The sequence below is a fragment of the Rattus rattus genome, chromosome 3 (genome assembly GCF_011064425.1).
Source record: "Rattus rattus isolate New Zealand chromosome 3, Rrattus_CSIRO_v1, whole genome shotgun sequence".
NCBI classification, from domain to species: Eukaryota; Metazoa; Chordata; class Mammalia; order Rodentia; family Muridae; genus Rattus; species Rattus rattus.
Window position 1 is genome coordinate 66,396,093 of NC_046156.1, and position 15,933 is coordinate 66,412,025.

Consider the following 15,933-nt stretch of genomic DNA (forward strand, 5'->3'; position numbering starts at 1 on the left):
AGGAAGAGTTAACTGCGCCTCTTCGTGGCTGCTACGGACTCCAGCGCTGAGGGGGGCCTCAATGTGGCTGGCTGAAGCCCTCAGAAGGGGCTCAAGATTTCTCTAATCTGAGATTTGTAGGCGAGAAGAGCTTCTTCCCCTCCAACACTCTCGAGTTAATTGAGAATTCTTAATTTAGGCATCTAGAGTTAGATTCTGGGGTTTGGGATTAAAACGAAAAAAAAAAAAAAAAAAAAAAGGAGGATCATAAAGCTTTTAAAACCTCCCCACCCCCCAAGACGCATAAGAAGCACACCCCTCCTAACACAGTCACCCAAATTGATGAAGGTTCGTCCTCAGTCCTGACTGCCACCCATGCCCGGCTCAGTTACACCACTGGGGGCAAAAGTAGGTCTCGCACCAAGCGCGGGTGGGCCAGGACCCAGCGGTCCTTGCTCCAGAGCCTGCAACGCCGCGTTCTCCCCACCCCTCCCCACCCCTTGCCTCTGCCCTCAATTCCTTTCTCTTTGCTCTCCTCCCATCTCGGCTCCAGCGAGCAGAGCGAGTGTGTGCGCGCGCGTTGGGGGACCAGGGGAGGGCAGTGGAGGGAGGCGCCGTCGGAGGGAGAGCAGACGTCAGGAAGAGAGGGAGGGAGCCGGAGAGGGAAGAGAGGGAGAGAGAGAGCGGCGCGGAGGTTGAGAGAGGCCCCGAGAGATAAAGCCGGAGGGCAGAAATTATTAGGGGGCGCGGGACGAGAGGAGGGGCCAGGGGAGCGAGCCCGCGGCTAGAGAGGCAAGCGAGTGTGCGCCTTGTGTGCAAGGGCGGGAGGGAGAAGAGAGAGCCAGCGGCGGCCCGGCTCGCGCCGACTCGGGCCCAGCGGCGGGCGGACAGCATGCTGAGCTTCCTCATCTGGATCCTCACTCTCTTCAACACTTTCTCACAAGGTAAGCTCCAGCCCCGGGCTGGGGAGTCCAGGGAAAGGGCGCGGAGTTACCCGGAGAACACCGAGGAGTTTTTGGTGAAGCGGCCCAACTTGCTTCCTCTGGCTGCGCGGGAGAACTGAGAACTTAGGTCGCAAAAGCCGAGCTCCGAGTAGAAAAGGGACCGGAGTGCCCAAAGTCTTTCCTCCAGTTCCTGGCAGTCTTCCTTCCATCCCTCCACCTCCTGGGCCCAGGGCCGGACTACTGGGTCCTGGCCAAGAGAAAGGCTAGGAGGAGATGGGATTTTAGATTTGGGGGGTGGAGTGCGTGGAAAGCACAAACGCAGGCTCCCTAAGATGAGGCTGAGGGATCCTGCTACCCCAATCCAGCTTAGAGTCACCTTCATCTGAAGTGCGGCTGCACACGGCTTGGGGCTGCCCCTCAAAGGAAGGCTGTATTAGGACCCCCGCCCTGGAGGCTGTGGGTGAGAGGTAGAAGTCCGGATACCGGGGTTGTTTGGGTTCATCGGGAGAAGGGGAGTTGACTGAGCCAGGCACTCACCTCAGGTCAGGAAAGTGCAGATTTCTGGAACTAGCTAGGCAGAGCTGCAAGTAAGAATGGGAGAGAGATGAGTGTGTTCGGGTACACTAAGCTGGATGTACATGAAGGAACCAAGGGAGAGAGATAGATGAGTGTATTCGGGGACACTCAGCTGGATGTACATGAAGGAACCAAGGGTCCAAACCCCAGCCAGGCCTGGGGTCTGCAGGAAAAGGGTCTTGCCTCCTGAGACTGACTCCAAGGAATATTTAATAATGTTGAGCCCCTCCCCCAATTGGAACGCAGAAATTGACACACAGATAGCTTCCAACAGAGACATTGAGACAGACTACTCACCTACGGAGACGTCCCCCACAAACACCCTCCACACGCAGACAGACACATGCACAAAGACATTGATTGACACCTCTGAAGAAGGAAGATTCCTCTTCTAAGCTGACATACACTTGCCTAGTTACATACCCTGGCGTCAAACTTAAACTGTTACATACATGTTTGCTCCAGTCAAAGGGCAGAACATCCACTCACACAGAACTGCTTCCACATACCCCAGCCATGGAGCAAACAAAGAAACTTGGGCAGACATTCTTATAGGCAGGCGCCTACAGAGATGTACAGTCTTCAAAATGGAGGAGGTGGTCTCTCAGTGGGGTGGGTGAGTGATCTAGAAAGAGGGAAGCCGCAGACTGGAAAGAGCCTCAGGCATTGGCCAGCTCTCTTCCTCTCCTGAATGGTGTGTGTGTGTGTGTGTGTGTGTGTGTGTGTGTGTGTGTGTGTGTGTGTGTGTGGAGGGGGTGGGGTGTTTCACTGGACCCCTCCTCTCTTTGCTAGCTTTTCCTCAGCTCTGAAGGCAAAGCCTGGCTTAGTTTAGGGGTCTTCATTCCCTTTCCTTTACTGGAGCCCGAAGACTCTCTTAGAGCTCACATCTGCAGTATGAGAACGCGAGTGGAGTTAGGGGGAGGGAGGAAAGAAGGCCTGGTCTCAGGTTGGCCACTTGGCAGAAAGTTGGGAAGATAAGTTAAGTTCTGACTTTGTTCAAGCCAGGTTGCTAGAGAGGGGGAGGGGAAGAGCATGGTGAGTGAGGGGCAGCTGTGTCAGTTCTGATAGGTGTCAGAAGCAGGCATCTATCTGTCCCTCTCTTGCAGCCCTCATATTCCAATGAAATAGAATGAGCTTTAAGAAACAGAAGCTGCAGTTAGCAAACAGGAGAGACATGTAGCTTGAATCCCGAATTCCGGGGTCAGAAAAAAAAAATGCTTGCTGTGTACCTGTCCATCATTGTGGGTGGGTGTGGCTAGGGAAGGGAACTGAACCCCAGCCTACTCTACTCCATCAGAGGTGAAAGCAAGAGCCTTGAATGGGTACAGATGTATGTTTGGGGGGGTCGTTGGGGAGGAAAGCAAAGGGAAAAGGGAGTCAGGAGGGACACTCAGCAAAGGGTTGGGGTGGAGACCCTTAGGGGTGAAATGGGGACCTGGGGGCTCTGACACGCTAAGGCTGAGGCAGGGAGAGAGTACACAGTGTGGTTGGCTGTGAGCTGGAGGTGGGGACGGTAGTGGGAAGTGAGGAAGAGGAGAGGTAGTCAGAGGAGCAGCAGCACTGAGAACCGAGGAGAGCTAGGAAGAGGAAATTCAGCCTCACTGAGAAATAAAAACTGTATTCTAAAGACTTTCAATGGGCTTCATCTATCATCATTTTTTACTAAATAATTTTCTGTATCTTATCTAAATGAAAACCATTATCTCCCCCCTCCCCCGCTGCTGCGTCCATCACGCCCCAGCTCCCCAGACTGATTGCGCTGAAAATTGAAATATTTATTCATTTTCTAGGAGATTTTTCTCCCTCCCTAGTCTCAGGGAGGAGAAATTGAAAAGGAAGGATTGTAGTTAATCAGAGCAATGTGGGATGACAGGATGGCTCCTGTGGGAGCTGCCTCCAGAGGCTGGTGGCTCTGGCTATAGGAGGAAAACCTCCTCCTCTGGCACCCCCTCACCCCAAGCTCCTCCTGGCTGTTCTGCCTTTGCTCCAAGGAGACTAAGGGGTAAAACAAAGAGGCCCAGGGGCCTCCTATGTTTCCAGCATTTAGCTCCCTGTGCACAGTTTTATCCTGGCAGAGAACTGTGAACCTGGTTTCTACAGCTCTGTTCTGCACACAGACGCATGCCACACGCTCCGAATGCCCTACTTCTGGGTATTGAGCTGGGGTAGATGTAGGGTAAGGGGGCAGAATCCGAGCTATCAGGTCTCCTCTTGACTTGGTTTGAACTCCAACTTCAGCCTTCTACTCGAACTCAAAGGGAGACATGAAGCAAGTTCTGGGGGCCACAGGCATCTGCAACCCCAGGCAGGGCAGGAAGGAGGTGGCATTCAGGTCTTCCCACCTTGGCTCCCTATTACCACTGCGTGGCTGCTGGTCTCCACTCCCCCACCCTCCCACTTTGCCTTTCTAGTGGGGTCTGAGGATGACGCTGCTGGCTCACCCACTGCTTGCAGAGAGCTGCTGTGTGAGGAAGCCTCCTCCGAGATCCCCTGGGACTCAGTCTTCACTCTCTCTTATGCTCCAATACGGGCACAGTGCTGTGCACATAGCCTGGTGGATGAGTGATCTGCACTGCAGAAGGGAGGGCATATTAAATGGCGATGACATCACAGTCTCAGCCTGGAACGCTCGAAATCCTAGTATTCAAGAGGCTGAGGCTATGAGTTCAAGGCCACCTTGGATTACATATACCAAGTTTCAGGCTAGTCAAGGTGAATTCTGAGTCCTAAATAAATAAATAAATAAATAAATAGACAAAAGTCGGAGACTTGCATTCAGCTCCACCATGTCGGTATCCTGAAGAGGTTGTGGGCTCCGGTAGGGGCCTCAGTTTGCTTATATGCAAAGTGGGGGTGGTGATAGATATGTTACTCCATGGATTACTAACGTGTTAATCTGTGAAGAGTGCATGGGTGTTGCCTGGCACAGAAGTGTTCAGTGACTGTGTTAGGGGGGTGTGTCTGAGCATATGTGGGCAGACGCTGAGAGGGCTGCCCCCTCTTACTTCTCTACTTCTGGTTCTCTTTGCTTTCCAGTTCCATGTCTTCTGCTTCACTCAGCCAAGGCTTTGCCTCTCTCACAGGGAGAAGCCATGCGAGGGAGGCAGACCTACCTAAAAGACAGGTCAGCCTCTCTTCCTGGTTGGTGTCCTCAGAAAAGGTCTGCAGGAGAGACCAGGGGGAGGGCGGATGGGAAAAGTTTGAGCTTTTGTGTGAAGTGAGAGGGTGGGGTGTTTCAGTGTGAGAACCAACACAGATCATTTATGGAGCTCTCATGTTAATGACTTTAAATGCATAATAACTTAGGCTGTACAACCATCCCCCGAGATAGGCTGGGTAATTAATTCCTTTTGTCCTAGATGAGAAACTGAGGTTCGGATGTGTTAGGTAGGCAGTGACAGAAACCAGCTGATTCAAAACCTACACTATTCCCCCTTGCCAGAGACCTCTCAGCTAGCAGGGACTGACACAGGTCTGGGACAGGATCTCCTCCCTCCACCCCTACCTCTGGTCCATGGTAGAGTAAATGGGGAGAAAAAGATTGTCTCATTAAGGTAATAATAGCATTTAAACATTTAAAAACAGTCTTTTATTTTGAAATTCTGCCCTGTAGTTTTGGGTTACTCTTTCTTTATGATTCTGCTGGTTATTTCTTTAAAAGACTTTACTTACCAAACAGGATTTATACCCTTGTGTTTGTTTCTTAGATGAAACTTAGTCTTTCTAATCCATGGATTTACACATGGAAGCCTTCCCCTCTGTCCCCTCCAAACTGACACTGTAGTGTTAGAGGATCCTGCAAGGGCTGATGCTGTGAGTGGAGTCTGGGGAGAGCCTGTGCCTCTCACCGTTAGCCTTCAAACCAGCTGTAGAGGCTGAGAACTTAGGTGTCTTGTTCAGCTCACCTGGAGGGACTCAGCTTTGCTTTTCAGCCGATTCCCTAGGGATCTGCCTGGCCTCAGGTCCTGAAAGGGATCATGGGAGGTCAGCCACATACCAAGGTATCAGCATTACCTTTCTCTGAGTTCCTGCTGTGTGCCTTTCAAAATTGATGTTCCTGCCATTTCATAGATAAGAAAACCAAAATTGAGAGGTTAAACAACTCACTGAGGGCCATCTCCAGAGTGTTAACACCCTGTTCCAAGCCCTTTTATGTCTCCTCAAAGCTTATCTGTGCTGGCAACCTCTGTTAGATGGGAGGAGAATCTAGGCCTGCTGTCTTGTTCCATGCAACAGTCCTCGGAGATAGGCTGCATAATTATCTGTGGTTTTGCAGCTAGGAAATGCTCGGCCACCCCTAGTTACCTTGGGTTTGATATTATCATACAGAGGTGGGAGCAAAATATTAATACCCGTCAAAAAGAGGTTTATGCTGCCCCACTCTTTCCTCTGTTTTCAGGTGTGTTTTGGGGGTGGAGGTGGGGGATTGAGTGGGGGGGGGGACTCTGTAATGGAATCAAGCCCAGGGCTGGGCAAGTGCTTCATCACTGAGCTATAAGTCTGGCGCCCCCACCCCTTTCTTTCCTGTCTGTCTTCTCGCTTTGTAACTATGTAATGCTTTCAGATTTTAGTAGCTGTCACATGTGCCATAACATTTGATAGATTATCATGTGATATAGGCAGGATCATTGTTATTTTTCCATTTAGTAGAGGAGAAAATGGAGTTCCAGAGAAGTCAGAGGGCTCGTGAAAGGGCTGTGAGCTGAAATGGAGGAAGCGGCTGGGAGGCACGATTCCCAATCTCCCCAGCTCCTGGGCCATGTTCCCCACTGAAGGCAGGGAAGCTACTCAGTGAGCATCTGACGGAGCTGCACCCTCCTGCTTTCTGTTTGCTCTCCAGCTCTTCCCAGGGCTCCAGGCCAGTCAATCTGGCAGTCTCTCAGAGGAGGTTTTGACCTGGAAAAGGCTGGGGGTTTCAGTGGAGGAGGAGAAAGAGGTTGCTGTGTTCTTGATCTTGAAATGTGAGACCAGGGAGTAGAGAGTCCTAGGAGCCTAGGTGCAGAATGGCTCTCAGAGTGGAAAAGGAAGTCAGGCATGATTGGGGAAGGGCTACTTTGTGTTTTGCATGGAATAGTAAGATTAGGTGTTATTCCATTTTATAGATGGAAAAGCAGAGGCCTAAATAACAAAATAACAAATAAATAACAAATTGTCCAAGAGGACACAGCCTGTGGTAGACAGAATCAGGATGAGAAACAGGCAGTGACATGAGAATGGTCCCAGAAAGACACTGCTGAAGGCTGCAGGCATTGGCCTCTTTATTAGTATTGACACATGCAAGCCTGTAGGCGCGGTCCCATGTTACATGAGCATATACTGCTCTTCCCCAGGCACTTCTGGACAGAAACATCTGTGGCTGTCCTGGTCCGTCATCACAGCACGGATGGTGCGGAAACATTTCTGTTCCATCGTTTTTCTTTGTGGCTGTATCGGCCCTCCTGACTCTTGGAGGACACTATTCTCCACATGTGTGTTCTGCATCTCCTCTCATAGGTGTGCACGCTGCAGGGAGAGTTGGAGCCCTTGAGTTCCCCGCTCTCTGACTCTGGCCCCTCTGACTCTCCCATCCCCATCTCTTCAACTTCCCATTCTTGATTTTCAGACAGTGTGAGCTTGATTGAGTTCTTACAGCACACAGGATTGAAAGCTTCTGCAGCTCCTTGGTGCCTCTGAAGATCATTTTTCTTTCTATTCCACTCTCCCTCTGTCTATCAGCTTCTCCCATGTGGAAGGGGCTCCCAGTTTCTCGTTCCTACACATTTAATTTCTTCAGCAACTTTTATTAACCTCTCTCGTCTCTGGGGACTGCAGTGCTCATCCGTCTCTGCCCTTCTCAAACCCATTCGACAAAATTGGGATGGTATTGAAATAAATGGGCCTTGCAGCCAGCCACCCTCTTCAAGATGGAGGCTCTTAAATCTGGGCTAGAAATCTCTAGCAAATGCCATTAGTTTTCCAGGAGAGATAATACTTGCTGCTTCACTCTGGGTCTGAGCCCTGGGAAGGTGTTGTCAGAATCTCCCAGAATGCCATGGGAACTGCGTTTTGAGGCAGAGAAGGGATAGCAGAATTCTGAGTCTCCTGTAGCTCTCAAGGCCCAGCGGGGCTATTTCAGGAAGCTATTCTATGTGTGTTATCTTTTTCCCCAGCTCCCTAACTTGGCTTAAGAATAATAAATTCTTCTTTAGGACAGGATTGTTTGTTCTCTCTGACCTGCATTTCCTTCTGAGGCAATATGAGGAGTATATCCTAACTGGAGGCTGTGGAGAAAACGCAGAATTAGTTCTTTCCCTCACCAGAAGTGTTCAGTCATGCATGGCTTTAATGATCAGAACTGTACAGCCACGTATGGAATAATGGTGGCAAGGCCTTCAGAGAGATGTATCATTAGGTACTTTGCTCAGCTGGGTCAACGTCACAACATGGATTTGTGCATAGTACAGTCTATTGCTAGGTGGTGGGATCTTGTGCTTCCTTAGGTGTAGGTCTTTTCTCGCTGGCCCAGAACATCACTGTGGGACTGGTGTGAAGCCCAGTGGTTGAGCACATGCTGATGTGCAAGCCCCGCCTGAGGTCAGCCTTCGGCCCTACCCGTAGAACCATAGTGTGAGAGGGCACGCGGATAGGTTGTGTATACAAGGTGAGTAAGGTACTATCTCTACGCCTAAGGGTCTTTATCCTACATGTGAAATTATTCAACTCCATGCGTCTCTCGTTTCTTCTTCTCCAAAGTGGGGACAACTATTTTTTTTTTTAATCTTGTATAATTATTTGGAAAATGGGTACAAATTATGTGGGATAATTTTTAAAAATGACAATGTGTAGTTCCTTCTTTCCAAGAAACTAAAAAAACCCCAAACACACACTGATTCACACCCCCCCGTGTGTGTGTGTGTGTGTGTGTGTGTCTGTCTGTCTGTCTGTCTGTCTGTCTGTCAGGCAGGTGCAGTGAGACTTTGGAGTGGGGTGGGGATGGGCACTGAGGATATCCTCTGGGCAGATGTGTTGAGCTGAGCTCAAGCTGAGACTGCTGTCAAAGGTTGAAAGACAGTCCCCAGATCAGCTAATTCTGGGCTTTCTTCTTCTTTTTCCTCTCTCTGTTTCTTTCTTTCTTTCTTGTTGTTGTTGCTTTGCTGTTGTTATTGTTTGGTTGGTTGGTGGGTTGGTTGGTCGGTTGTTTTTTTCCAGACTGGGTTTCCCTGTATCCCTGACTGCCTGGAACTAGCTCTGTAGACTGGGCTGACCTCAAACTCATAGAGATCTGCCTGCCTCTGCCTCCTGAGTGCTGGGATTAAAGGCAGGCGCCACGCTGACTGCTTTGTTCTTTTGAACCGTGTAGCTTAGATAGGCTGCAGACTCTAGAAGCCTCTGCATCTTGCATCTTGGGTTTTCTGATTTTTAAACAAAGAGTGTGTTGATAACAAGTCATGGTCTTTATATCATTCTATCAGGTCTCCTCCTCCTCTAAACTCCTAACCTGGTTAGCGCTGCTGTGGAGATTTGTAGCCCCTATGGTAACATAAAAAGTAATAAAATAAAATGTGCAAATGAAATAAAGATTAATTTGGCTAGGTGAAAGTGAACAGAAACCATTATGAGAGTGTCATTGGAAGTCCCCAATCTGTGACCTGAGTTTGGAGACTGGGAAGTGGGGGTGCTCTCTGAGAGTCCTTTGTCATATGATATCACTGTCTGGAAGCACGGTTCAGCAGAGAGAAGGCAGAGGGCCTCCTTACCCGGATACCTGGAGTTGAGTGAGTCAGAGCCATTTGTCCTTGTCCACTCTGAGCCTGGGCATAGTCTATACAATCCAGGGTTGAGAGAAACACCGGGTTTAGACTTTCACAGTCAGCCTCAGACTGTGTCTGCAGCCCTAGCGCTCCTTATTGAGGGATAGAGCTTCTTAGGATCTCTTAGGGCCTCAGCAAGGAGGGGAGCTGCAGGATTTCAGCGGAAGCCTCCTCCAAGGGGCCCTGGCAAGGAGACAAGCACTAGCTGGTGTGTGTGTGTGTGTGTGTGTGTGTGTGTGTGCGCGCGCGCGCGCGCGCGTGCGTGTCTGTCCACGTGCGCGCGCGTAAGGGGGTGATCCTAGGCCCGGGGATTAAAAGGTGAGATTTAGTTCTCGTCCTTGAGGCACTCCCAGCCTGCCGTGGGAGGTGCATCTATAAACACACAGACAGTCCTGTAAAGCAGAGGTTGCGAGAGAAGTATGTGGAAAATGTTGGGAGTCTGACTTTCCTGGTGGGGGCTTGAAGCTGGGAGTACATGGGAGGGAATGGCTCGCCCGCTTGCTAGCTATGCCCGCAGCTGCGCTGGTTCTGGGGTGCCGGGCCGCAAGATGTCCTGGCTCCAGATAGCCCTTGTGCCCCTGCTCCAGATGGAAGGCGCCAAGGACTCCCCAGGACTGTCTTCCTTCTGCCTGAGGATTTGGATTTGTAAGAACAAAGGCAATTACGGGAAAATACCCTTTCCTCAAGTCTCCCAACCTCATGTGTCCACTTTTCTCTCCCCAGCCCCCACTCCTGCCCAGTAGAGCTGATTTCTAAATTAACTTTCTCCTCCTAATCAGCTCAGCTGAGGTTTTATTATTATCCCCCCTCCCTGAATTCTTCATGCACAGCCCGGGGCCCTGTGTGCTCCATTACCAACACTGCCCCACCATGAGGCCCTTTTAACTGTTTCTTCCCATTCTGTTCATTTAACCGGGAGCTTATTATAGGGAAGGAAGAGATGGGCCAGAGGGACTGAAAACAGAGTGGAACAGGAGAAGGCATTTTCTAAGCATCGAAAACCCAGGGCTGGGCATGCTGACTGCTCTTAGAAAAATGGAAGTTTTCTTCATTTTCATTTTTAAGCCACTGAGGACTTCCTGCCTAGACCGTGAGATCTTTTGCTATGATCTCCAGCCCCAGGATCTTAGCCCACTGCACTGTGGCTCTGTCTCATCTCTTCTCTAAGCTCCTTCAGGAAATCTGCCAGCTGGACTGCATTGTGGGATAGGGGTCCCCAGAGTCCCCACAAAGGCCTTTCCCTTCCACACTCGCTGTGGCTATGCTGACAGAAGTGAGCAACATTCAGTGTCAGCACCGGCTACTTTATGGGTGATGCTGGACTGATGCACTTCTCTCCTAGCCCACACCTGGGGATATCTCCCATCCCTGGTCTGTTCATAGAGTGAGAGAGCAATCTCATTTTAATGCTAGTATGAACCAGAGATTAACCAGAAAGGAATATCCACCTTTGCAAAATGACTGTTATGATGCAGGCCAAGGTTGAGTGGAAATGACTTTTGGACTATCCGCACTTCTCTTGTGTTTCACTTACACAGGACATGGAGAAGTTGGTAATATTTGCATCTGAGGGTTTTGCACACACTTGCAGTTTCACTCCTGGACCATGATGTAACACAGCTTACTCTGTAAAAACAGGTAACCACCAGTATCCTAGGACCCCCACCTCCACCCCTATTCCCCCACCCCCGCCAACCAGGGGACTATGGGAGTATTAGCCTTTTTGCCAGAGTTGCCACTGTGCCCCTTAGAGCCTTGGCTCCCTCTGCTATGAAGGGCAGATGGTTGTTCCTGCCTCGAAGGGTGACTGTGGCAATTGAATGAGATGATGTCTGAAGCAGAAGGGTCTGGTGCTTACTAACCCTTTTTTAGCAATGCACAGTACTTGATTTTCCAGGGTTCACAGTGCAAGACAAACGTGAGGAGGGTAATGGAGAGAGGAGCCATAATGAGCCAAATGCATTAGTGGTGTCGAGCGGGCGAGCAAGGGAGGCAACCAATGATGTGACTCCTGTACTTTGTACTCTGAGATTTCAGCCCCTGGGGTGGGGCTGGGAGTGGCACCCTGCTTTAGAATTCAGTTTGTGTTCTATGTCTGGAAACTGAGTGGCCTTTTACCCTTTGCAAGCCACAGTTTCCTCACATTTAAGATGGGGGAATCCTTAACCACATACTTCTAGGTGATCTGCATCCCCTTAGTGTCATTGAAGGACAGTAAGCTTGAGTATTAACTTCAAAAGCCATCTCTGCAGAAGCATCAGCTCTTTGTGTTAGGACAAAAAGTCTCAAGCTTTTAAGAACCCCCAGGAAAACAGATTCTGTATTGGCAAGAGATTCCCTGGTGATGTTTGGGACTGCCAGGCCTGTTGAGGTGTGAGAGGGCGTTTTTGTTTGTCTTCTAACTGGAATCAAGAGAGAACAGAATTCCTGAGCAGGGCTTATTCAGATGGGCTGCTGATTTAAAGGCATTGATATGCTAGTTTTAGGAAAGTGGAAGTGGAAGTTTCTTTATCCTGGAGGCTGAGACCTCGGGCTCTCCCTGCCACCTGCCCAACTCCAGCCCCATCTCCTTGCCAGATCTTCCCATACTTCCTGCTTCAGAGTTGAAAGCCCCGACTGGGACTGTGTTGCTGGAAACTCTCCCACGCCTGAGCCATCATTTCCACTCTTTTTTTTTTTTTTAAAGTTTTCATGATTCATCATGGGAGGTTTGAGAGAAACATTTTGACAGAGCTTCTAGCTATAACCTTGACCCTTATTGGCTTTGGCTTGAAAATTGGATCGTGAACAAGATGTGTGACTGAGAAGAGAGAGAGGCTATGGCTTACCTGGGCATGGCTGGAGGGGAGCAATGGGTACCATCTCTCAATGGGCCAGTTTCTCAGTCCTGCCTAAGAGATGCTCAACCTACAGACCCCACTCAATTGTCTCCTGGCTTCTTTTTTGTTGCTTTGTTTCTAGACAGGGTTTCTCTGTGTAGTCCTAGTTGTCCTGGAACTCACCCTGTAGAGCAGGCTGGCCTTGATCTCAAAGAGATCTGCCTGACTCTGCTCCTTGAGCACGGGGATTAAAGACCACCACCGCCACTGCTGGGCCTCCCACTGTCTCTGTGTAAGAGTCCCGTCTACAAGCAGTCTGGCACCCCACTGGCTCTCTTGCTTCCTCCTCTACCCCAGAAAACAAGTTCATGCAGTTCAGTGCCAGGGTAACTAGCAGAATCAGCCTAGGGAGCTTGCAAGATACAAGGAGAGGTGAGAGCAATCATGTTTGGCTTCCTGGGACAGAAAGAATTTGAGGTCAAAAATGCAAAACAGTGGTGATCCTCTAAGAACATTGTCTTCAGATTCCCAGGATGCCTCTCTTAAGGCTGGACTGATTGAATGAATTTGGAAAGCAGTGCTTGGCCCTCTTTGAAGAGAAAGGAATTTTATTAGCATTGTCCACTCTTCCCGTCTCAGACCTGACAATAGCAAATAGGAAGTTCTTTGTGTCCAGCCTGAATCTTTCCTGCTCCTACACGGGAACTATAATTCGAGGTTGAGACCCAATGCATCTACATCACTCTATATCTGGATAAATAATTTCCCCTAACAGTTCATTTCTTCAGATTTCATGGCATGCTCCCTTTATTCAGAAGCAAGGCCCAAGAGCTCAGAGGTAAGACTCCCCCAGGCTCCACCAAGAAGTTCTCCCTAAGGGTCTATCTGAGGCTGTCACCCTATGGGGTCTTTGGCCAGGGCTGGAAGCTTGAGGCTCGTAGCACTAGCACCTTCCCACCAATCGTAGTAGAGCTTGAGGGCCTCTTCATCCTCTGAGTGGACAGCCTGAGAAAGGAGCTGTGTGTACTACTGAACCCGGCCAAAAGGTTCAGAACGGAAAGAAAAAGAACCTGGAAAGGGGGGGGGGGCAGGGTGGCCCATTCCCAGTCAGGCCTCCTGAAATCAGGAGTGTCCTCGGCCCAACTTTGCCTGTGTGGATCTCCCGTGTTACTGATGTGGGCAGGGTAAGTCTATTGAGCATGGATAGGGAAGAAGACGGAAAGAGATGATGGAGCTGCGCCATGGCTGGTGGGAGGCCTGGAGGGGAAACACAACAGAGAACAGAGGAGCCAGCTGGGACAGGAGATAGAGAGCAGGATTTGAGAGAGAGAGAGAGGTAGGAGAGTCTAGTGAGAGAAGCCGAGGCCCAGGGAGGTCTGCCTGATTAGGGGTCTGTAGTTAGAACCTCTGAGACCTGTCCACTGTGGTCATGTCAGCTGTGTCCCCTGCAAGCATCTATTACCTGCAGCCAGTGTGAGGTACTTGCCCCTACACTGTGGTAAGCAACCCCTGCTCCTTTAAGAATGTAGTTGGACGTCTGTCCTTCCAGGGGAAGGGCTGGGCTTTTGGGAAGAGGAGTACAGTGAGCTCCAGGGCAGCCTGGCATTCCCCTTTTCAAGGATAGGAAGGCCGGACAGCCAGGGCCTAAAGTCCCAAAAACATTACTCGTGGCCTGGCTTGGGACAGTAAGCACAGCCTGCTCTGTGGCTGTCTTCCAGCAACCCAGCTAGCCCCAGTCTCTAGCTCTCTCTGTCCCTGGATGGGTGTTCTCAGCTCTCTTAATCCTGCTGTCCTCTGTCTGTCACTAGGCAAGAATGCATGGCTCTCCTGAAGCATTTGGTGCTTAATAATTTGTGGATTACAGCTAACTCTCGATAAAGATTCCCCTAATTGCTTGGCTCACCTCAGGTTCTATCATCAAAGCGAAGTGGCGAGGCCCCCCTCTCACCCTCCTTTTCTTTTTATTATCTCTTAATTAATCACTCTGGCTTTCACACTTAGCAGATAATTACAGTCTCCTGGGCACGAAGCTCATTTTCATAACCTCCTGCTCCAAGCCTGCAGCAGCATCGTGGAGGGGGGTGGGAAGGAAGAGGGAGAGAGGGGAGAGCAGATAGACACATGCTGGAGGAATGTGGGGGAGGTGGCAGCCAGTGAGACCAGTGAAGAAAGGGACAGGGAAGGGGTTTGTGGATTGGTGAAGGGAACACAGGACCAGGGCCTTGCCAGTGTGCCTGGGAAGGCATCCTCTTGTGATAGACTTTCTTCAAGGAGTCATACATCGGTTGCTCGGGGGTCACAACGGAAGAAGAGATGTGCATTGCCACAAAGCTTAGTGGTGGCACCGCAGAGAAGTCTGAGTGAAGGGTGCACACCCTGAAAAGCGGGCACAGTTGAGATGGCAGCAGCATGGCTGTGACTGGGGACCCAGAGGTGAGAAGCAGGACATGCCCTAGGGTTTGAAGCTCAGGGAAAGGCCAGGCGTTCTCCCGTTGCCTTCGCTTGGGGGCGGGGCCATGTGGGTCACAATATGTTTACTACCCCATTTTAGAGATGAGAAGAATCTTGGCTGAGATCTGCCGAGTTCGGGAAGAGTGAGTAACTGGCCACATTACACAACATCCAGTTAAATCCGGTGTGGCCAGCAGGGTTAGAGCATAGGCAAGAAGAGGAGGCTGTGTGCCTCTTGCAGCCTCTAGAGCTAAGGCTACTACTTGACCATCAGACTTTCCTTGCATGCCTAACTCCAAGATGTATAAAGGATGCACAGTCCGATGGCGGTGGCGGGTCTGAGAGGCACACGGGAGAAAGGTTTACCCAGTGAATCCAACATGGCAGTGGGCTGGCACACAAACCTCTGTCATGTGTTCCCTGTCTGGCCCTCATTTTGCTCCTTAACAGGTCTCATGCTTACTGCTGCTTAATTCTCTACAGCAGAGAATTCCAGCCAACCTAGTTGCCCCTAAACAGATGAACAAACAATGAGAAATTGTTATCTAAAACAATGAAATACCACTTAGCCTCAAAGAAAAATGAAGTTCAAAAACTTTGCATAGTGGAGGACTTTGGATGTATAATCTCTCAGTAAGATCGCATTCTTGCATACACATACATACGTCTATACATGGATGTAAACAAACACTCCTGCAGACACATAGTACAACTGAAGGGAACAAGAAGGGCGAAGTGTAAGAGGTTGAAAAAGGCACTAACGCAGGTGATGAGCACGGATTAGGAAAGAGAATATAAAGTTAATGCTCTTCTTGCTCTGATTCTAGTGTGCACGTTTTTGGTTTTGGTTTTGGTGGTGGCCAAGTCCCTATTAGGTCCTGAGAGCGTAAGGTTTAATGAGAGGCTTTACAGCTTCGGCTTCAAATCCCAATCCAAATGTACACGTTCATCAAGCAGGTAGACCTCGGGTCTGGTTAATTTTGGTGTGTGACGTTTTTATTTATTTGCAAGTTTTTTTAATATATATAATGAAGTTTATTTAAAACAAATGGGGAAAAAAAAGTAGGACGAAAGGAACCATGAGGAACGAGTTTCTGTGGCTTGGGCTTCAGCGGATCTGGAAGGCCTGCCGCCCTTGGTCTGTCAGGTGAAACGCAGGGGTTTCTACTTCATTGCTATTAGCCAGCATTAAGACCCCTCCAAGTCTCAGTTTCCTTTTTGGTAAAGGAGAATCTTGAAAGTTTTGAGACCGCTTTGCTTAACATCTAAAGTAGAGTCTGTGGCACGGCAAGGCACTGTTAGCAAGAGGTAGCTGCTGTTTGTCCTGTTGTCACCACTGATGGATACAGCAAGCCTGTGCCCGGCAAACGGCAG

General features: G+C 49.8%; 1 protein-coding gene across 1 annotated transcript in view; it reads left to right on the forward strand.

The window, feature by feature from the left end:
- Positions 1-694: 694 nt before the first annotated feature.
- Kirrel1 (kirre like nephrin family adhesion molecule 1) overlaps positions 695-15,933 on the forward strand; it is an 88,540-nt gene continuing 73,301 nt past the window's right edge. The window contains exon 1 of the mRNA XM_032898141.1: positions 695-923. The gene's annotated coding sequence lies outside the window, so the exon portion shown is untranslated. The remainder of the gene's footprint in view (positions 924-15,933) is intronic.